A 6981-nucleotide genomic window follows, 5' to 3' on the forward strand; every position below is an offset into this window, starting at 1 on the left:
GGCCTGGTGTGGGACCTGCCTGGTGTGGGGCCTGCCGGTGGTGGGGCCTGCCTGGTGTGGGGCCTGCCTGGTGTAGGGCCTGCCTGGCGTGGGGCCTGCCTGGCATGGGGCCTGCTTGGTGTAAGGCCTGCCTGGTGTGGGGCATGCTTGGTGTGGAGACTGTCTGGTGTGGGGCCTGGCATGGGGCCTCCCTGGTATGGGGCCTGCCTGGTGTGGGGCCTGGCGTGGGGCCTGCTACAGGGCCTGTCTGGTGTGGGGCCTGCCTGGTGTGGGGCCTGGAGTAGGGCCTGGCATGGGGTCTGGTGTGGGGCCTTCTTGATGTTGGGCCTGGCATGGGGCCTGGCATGGGACTTGCCTGGTGTGGGGCCTGCCTGGTGTGGGACCTGGCATGGGGTCTGGTGTGGGGCTTGCTTGATGTGAGGCCTGGTATGGGGCCTGGCGTGGGGCCAAGTATGTTACCTGGTGTGGAGCATGGTATGAGGCTTGCCTGGTGTGGGGCCTGGCTTGGGGCCTGGTATGGGACCTGCCTGGTGTGAAGCCCGGCATGGGGCCTGCCTGGTGTGGGGCCTGGTGTGGGTCCTGCTTGGTGTGGGGCTTGGTGTGAGGTCTGCTTGGTATGGGGCCTGGCATGGACCCTGGCATGAGGCCTGGTGTGGGGCCTAGTGTGTGACCTGGAGTGGGGCATGGTGTGGGTCCTGGTATGGGGCCTGGAATGGGGCCTGGAGTGGGGCCTGCCTGGTGTGAGGCCTGCCTGGTGTGGGGTCTGGTATGGGGCCTGGCGTGGGGCATGGTGTGGGGGCTGCCTGGTGTGGGGTCTGCCTGGTGTGAGGCCCGTTGTGGGACCTGGTATAGGGCCTGGGGTGGGGCCTGGGGTGGGACCTGCCTGGTGTGGGTTCTGGTATGGGGCCTGGTGTGGGGGCCTGCCTTGTGTGGGTTCTGGTATGGGGCCTGGCATGAGGCCTGGTGTGGGACCTGCCTGGTGTGGGGCCTGGTATGGGGCTCCCTGGTGTGGGGCCTGCCTGGTGTGGGGCCAGGCATGGGACCAGCCTGGTGAGGGGCCTACCAAGTGTGGGGCAGACCCGTCACTCACCACTCCAAGCTTCTGAACGCGTCCCATTCTCTCACTGCAGCACCTGAGGTCAAGGGCAGTCTCGGGAGAACAAAGAATCAGCGTCCTGCAGGCCCTCCACTGCTGAGCGGGATCTGGAGTATGGCTGAGAAGAAAAAGAAAAAGCCATCTCAACCACACTGTCTGCTCCCACCTTCTGCTACCAGACCCAGCTCCTAAGGAGACAGATCTCAGGCCAGGCCCGAGGCAGTGATGGTTTACTCCTAATAACCCTGCCAGTAAGAGAGTCCTCCAGGCACAGAGAAAGATCACAAAGGAGTTTTACTAATGGATCTGCAACTACTGCATCCTGAGCTCTGTCAGAACTAGGAGCAGCTGCAACCTACAAGGCTTTTGTTTTCTCCTTCCCACAGGTGTCAGCTCTCTGCAGGCCCCTCAGCCCCTCAGGCTCTCTGCCTCTCCGCCGGCCCCTCAGCGGAGCCCCGCCGGACTGAGGAGACCCCGCGCCGGCCTGAGGAGCCGAGGCCCGCCGGCCTGAGGAGACCCCGCGCCGGCCTGAGGGGACCCCGCGCCGGCCTGAGGAGACCCTGCGCCGGCCTGAGACCCCGCGCCGGCCTGAGGAGACCCCCCGACAGCCTGAGGAGACCCTCGCCGGCCTGAGGAGACCCCGCGCCGGCCTGAGGAGACCCCGCGCTGGCCTGAGGAGACCCCGCGCCGGCCTGAGGAGACCCCGCGCCGGCCTGAGGAGACCCCGCGCCGGCCTGAGGGGACCCTGCGCCGGCCTGAGACCCCGCGCCGGCCTGAGGAGCCGAGGCCCGCCGCCCTGAGGAGACCCCGCGCCGGCCTGAGGGGACCCCGCGCCGGCCTGAGGAGACCCTGCGCCGGCCTGAGGAGACCCTGCGCCGGCCTGAGGAGACCCTCGCCGGCCTGAGGGGACCCCGCGCCGGCCTGAGGAGACCCCGCGCCGGCCTGAGGGGACCCCGCGCCGGCCTGAGGAGACCCTGCGCCGGCCTGAGGAGACCCTCGCCGGCCTGAGGGGACCCCGCGCCGGCCTGAGGAGACCCTGCGCCGGCCCCTCAGTCCAGCCCCGCCGGCCTGAGGAGACCCTCCACCAGCCCAGCCGCCCAGCCCCGCCGGCCCCTCCGCTGGTCCCTCAGCCCAGCCTCTCCAGCCTCAGTAACCACTCAGCCAGGCCCCTCCGCATAGCCAGATCCCTTACCACACTTTTCTCCTGCTCAGCTCCACAGACCCCGCCCTGCGCTGCTCACTTCCTGTCCCTAACCCCGCCCCTCTCCTGCTCAGCTCCACAGACCCCGCCCTGCGCTGCTCACTTCCTGTCCCTAACCCCGCCCCTCTCCTGCTCTATTCCACAGACCCCGCCCTGCGCCGCTCACTTCCTGTCCCTAACCCCGCCCCTCTCCTGCTCCGTTCCACAAACCCCGCCCTGCACCGCTCACTTCCTCTCCCTAACCCCGCCCCTCTCCTGCTCTATTCCACAAACCCCGCCCTGCGCCGCTCACTTCCTTCCCTAACCCCGCCCCTCTCCTCGGCTTCACAGACCCCGCCCTGCGCCGCTCACTTCCTCTCCCTAACCCCGCCCCTCTCCTGCTCTATTCCACAAACCCCGCCCTGCGCCGCTCACTTCCTTCCCTAACCCCGCCCCTCTCCTCGGCTTCACAGACCCCGCCCTGCGCCGCTGACTTCCTCTCCCTAACCCCGCCCCTCTCCTGCTCTATTCCACAAACCCCGCCCCACACCGCTCACTTCCTCTCCCTAACCCCGCCCCTCTCCTGCTCTATTCCACAAACCCCGCCCTGCGCCGCTAACTTCCTCTCCCTAACCCCGCCCCTCTCCCTAACCCCGCCCCTCTCCTGCTCGGCTTCACAAACCCCGCCCTGCGCCTCTCACTTCCTCTCCCTAACCCCGCCCCTCTCATCCTCGGTCCCACAAACCCCGCCCTGCTCACTTCCTCTCCCTAACCCCACCCCTCTCCTGCTCTGCTCTTCCCACAAACCGAGAGGGTGCAGTGACCACTGATTCCCACCAGAGGGTGCTCTAGGTGTGCACACCATGCTCCTCTCCTCAGGACCCAGGGTGCAGTGACCACTGATTCCGACCAGAGGGTGCTCTAGGTGTGCACACCATGCTCCTCTTCTCAGGACTAGAGATGCAATGACCACTGATTCACACCAGAGGGTGCTCTAGGTGTGCGCACCATGCTCCTCAGGACTAGAGATGCAGTGACCACCAATTCCCACCAGAGGGTGCTCTGGATGTGCGCACCATCCTCCTCTCCTCAGGACCAGAGAGTGCAGTGTCCACTGATTCACACAGGATGGTGCTCTAGGTGTGCACCATGCTCCTCTTCTCAGGAACCAGGGTGCAGTAACCCCTAATTCCCACCAGATGGTGCTCTAGGTGTGTGTACTGTCCTCTCCTCAGGACCTGGGGTGCAGTGACCACTGAGTCCCATCAGATGGTGCTCTAGGTGTGTGGAATGCAGTTTTCACTGATTCCCACCAGATGGTGCTCTAGGTGTGTGTACCATCTTCCTCAGGACCAGAGAGTGCAGTGACCATGGATTCCCACCAGAAGGTGCTCTAGGTGTGCGCACCATGTTTCTCATCTCAGAACCAGGGGTGCAGTGACCATCGATTCCCACCAGATGGTGCTGTACGTGTGCACACCAGCCTCCTCTCCTCAGGACCCGGGGTGCAGTGACCCCTGATTCCCACCAGATGTCACTCTAGATGTGTGTACTGTCCTCCTCTCCTCAGGACCTGGGGTGCAGTGACCACTGATTCCCACCAGATGGTGCTCTAGGTATGTGCACCATGCTCCTCTTCTCAGGACTAGAGGGTGAAGTGACCCCTGATTCCCACCAGATGTCACTCTAGATGTGTGTACTGTCCTCCTCTCCTCAGGACCTGGGGTGCAGTGACCACTGATTCCCACCAGATGGTGCTGTAGGTGTGTGTACCACCCTCCTCAAGACCAGAGAGTGCAGTGACCACTGATTCCCACCAGATGGTGCTCTAGGTATGTGCACCATGCTCCTCTTCTCAGGACTAGAGGGTGAAGTGACCACTGATTCCCACCAGATGGTGCTGTACGTGTGCACACCATCCTCCTCTCCTCAGGACCCGGGATGCAGTGACGACTGATTCCCACCAGATGGTGCTCTAGGTGTGCACGCAGTTCTCTGGACCCTTGGCCTCCCACAGGCTCCATCCTTGGACCATTCACTTCTGCTCCCTTGCCACACTCCTCCTGTGCTCTGCCCTTCCACAAGCCCCGCCCCTGGAACGGCTCACTTCCATGCTCTTGTGGTCCTTTCTGGTGCTCTGTAACCCTACAAGCCCTGCCACCCAAGTGCTCTCTTTTCTGCTCTTGCCCCATCCCTCTCAAGCTTTGCCACACACACACACAAATCCCACACCTGGGCCATTCACTTACTGTTGCCCCACCCCTCTCATGCTCTGCTACACAAAAGCCCCACCCCTGCACCACTCACTTCCTGCTCCTGCCTCATCCCTGCAATGCTCCGCTCCTCCTCCTAGCCTGTAGCTGCAACTACTTCCTTCTGAAAACTTGAAGCCCTGAGGAAGTGTCCCAACACCTCAGCTCCAAGACAGACTGGCCTGTGTGGTCCTGCTCCAAACTTCAGTGCCCCGAGCCCCAGAGCAGTCTTGTCCCAGCTCTCACTGAATTCTCAGTGTCAGCTCAGGCCAGCAGTCAGGGCCCGCAGTGATCTGCTGGGTGCAGGAAGGAGATGGGGCCCCAGAGGAGCCATGAGGTCAACAGGGAGGTAGAGGCTGCAGGCAGAGGAAGGAACATTGTAATGGGTTGTGTTCCCAAAGTTCATGTATGGACACTCTCATCACCTGGTACCTGTGAATGTGACCTTATATGGAAATGGACTCTGGGAAGATCAACTCCAGTTCCTGTTGTTACTGTGCCCCTAAAAGGGGGAAATTGGGTCCCATAAATGCACCCAGGGATGACCCTCTGTAGAGATGTCACTCTGCTCTCACAGGTTTAGAAGCTGAGAGAAGACCTAGAACTCACTGCCTTGTACCTCCTGAGGGAATATGGCCCAGAAGACAGTGATTCCATGCTGCTGGACTTCAGAGCTATGAACACAGATCTCTAAACCACCCAGTCTGCAGTGGTGTGTCAGAGAAACACTAGCCTCTGGGCCTGAGAGCTGAGCTCTTCAGCTCACGGCTAGCACTTTACCTCGTGAGCCATAGCGCCACTTCCAGCTTTTTCTGCTTATGTAGTGCTGAGGAATCGAGCCCAGGGCCTCATGCATGCAAGGCAAGCACTCTACCACTGAGCCACTTTCCTAGCCCTCCACACTTTTCTCCTCCTCTCGCCTGGAGATGCCCCTGGGGTATCTAGGGTTGCCACAGACCAACTCTGTGGAGGAACTGGAATAGGTGGGGAGATGGCAACCAGACAACTCACACACAAGAGAAGTGAATACTGAGTGCGATTTATTGCAGAGGATAACAAGGTTTTATAGCAAAAGTCTCCATGAGAATGGGCAAAAGGTTACACAATCTTGCTGCAAGGCTTGTTTCTTGGGTGGTCACCAGCTGGTCGCCTGATCTTGTTTTTTGGATGAGGAGCTATGACGACAGGCACTTGTTTTCAGCTTTACCTCTATTTTAAAGAAATACAATGAGTTTCGATGTTTATCACCAATTAACCATTAACCAGAGCATATGGGCAAGGGGCTGAACAGAAAGGCATGAACTCTAGTACTTCATAGTTACTTTTGTTTAGTTTTGTACTTTATACATTTTAAATCTTTTCTAAGCAATTGTGCTTCTTTGCCATTCTTTAGAGGGTCCCCAATTTGTGGCCAAAATTCATGATATTCAGTATATTTAGTTAAATCTGGCCATATATCAAATTTAAGCTCATAGTGTCTTTTCTGTAACCATTTCACATAATCGTTTACTCTTCTCCATAGAGGCCTTAACTGTCTCATAAGATCTTTTGTGTTCCTTCTTTAATAGTAAGCACTAAGGAGGCCTAGATCTAGCAAGTCTCTCAGTAAATGAAAGAGAGTAATAGGAAGTTCTTTCTTCTAAGTAGTTTACCCAACGGTTGCCATTCTTATTATACACACCTATAAATGCTATGGATGTGGGGGAAGTCTTTGGGGTCCTCTAGATAATGGAGGATCCCACCATTTTTCTCTGATAAGCCATTGCCACCTTCCATCTACCAACCTTTTAGGAATCTTATTTAGCTTTTGGTCTAAATATCCCTCTACATTTTTTTATCTACAGGATATCCATATGGGTCTACTGTATATGTTTTTAGGATTAAAGGGAAGTCTCCAATAGCCATACACTCTTTCTGCTCTGGCCATGCCTACAGCTTCTTGTAAATCTCTTACAAACAATTCCTTCTGCTGAAGTGACATCATGAAACCCCCAATACTTTTATATTTACTTATGACTTGTCTACTAGCCTCCATAAGAGGGGCTTTCAGGGTAGCACTTAACTCTGGTGAGTTAGTCATATTTTTAAGACACTCATCAGATGTTGGAGTCATTAACACTTTCAAGAAAGAGCATTGAATAAAAGAACGTTGAGCATGAGTAAGTACAATAAGCAGCAGGAACAGTAAAAGATTAATAGGCGCTCCTATACAACGAAGAAAAGAAAAACAGCAACACATCTTTCCCAGGGAATTGCCAGCCTTTTACAGGAGGTAGTCCTCTTTGAAGCCGCATTCTCTGATCTGAAAGCAGGTGTTCCATGCTAAGCAGACTCCACCGGAGTAGGCGTGGCATAGGGTGGTGCTTGTTTGCTTCCCTCTGTAGCTGCCAACACTCAAACAGCCATATTACCCAGCAGTCCTGGGTACGCAGCCCTGGAATCCATTCCTGGAT

The sequence above is a fragment of the Dipodomys merriami genome, unplaced genomic scaffold (assembly GCF_024711535.1).
Source record: "Dipodomys merriami isolate MVZ:Mamm:240054 unplaced genomic scaffold, mDipMer1.0.p SCAF_137, whole genome shotgun sequence".
Taxonomy (NCBI): domain Eukaryota; kingdom Metazoa; phylum Chordata; class Mammalia; order Rodentia; family Heteromyidae; genus Dipodomys; species Dipodomys merriami.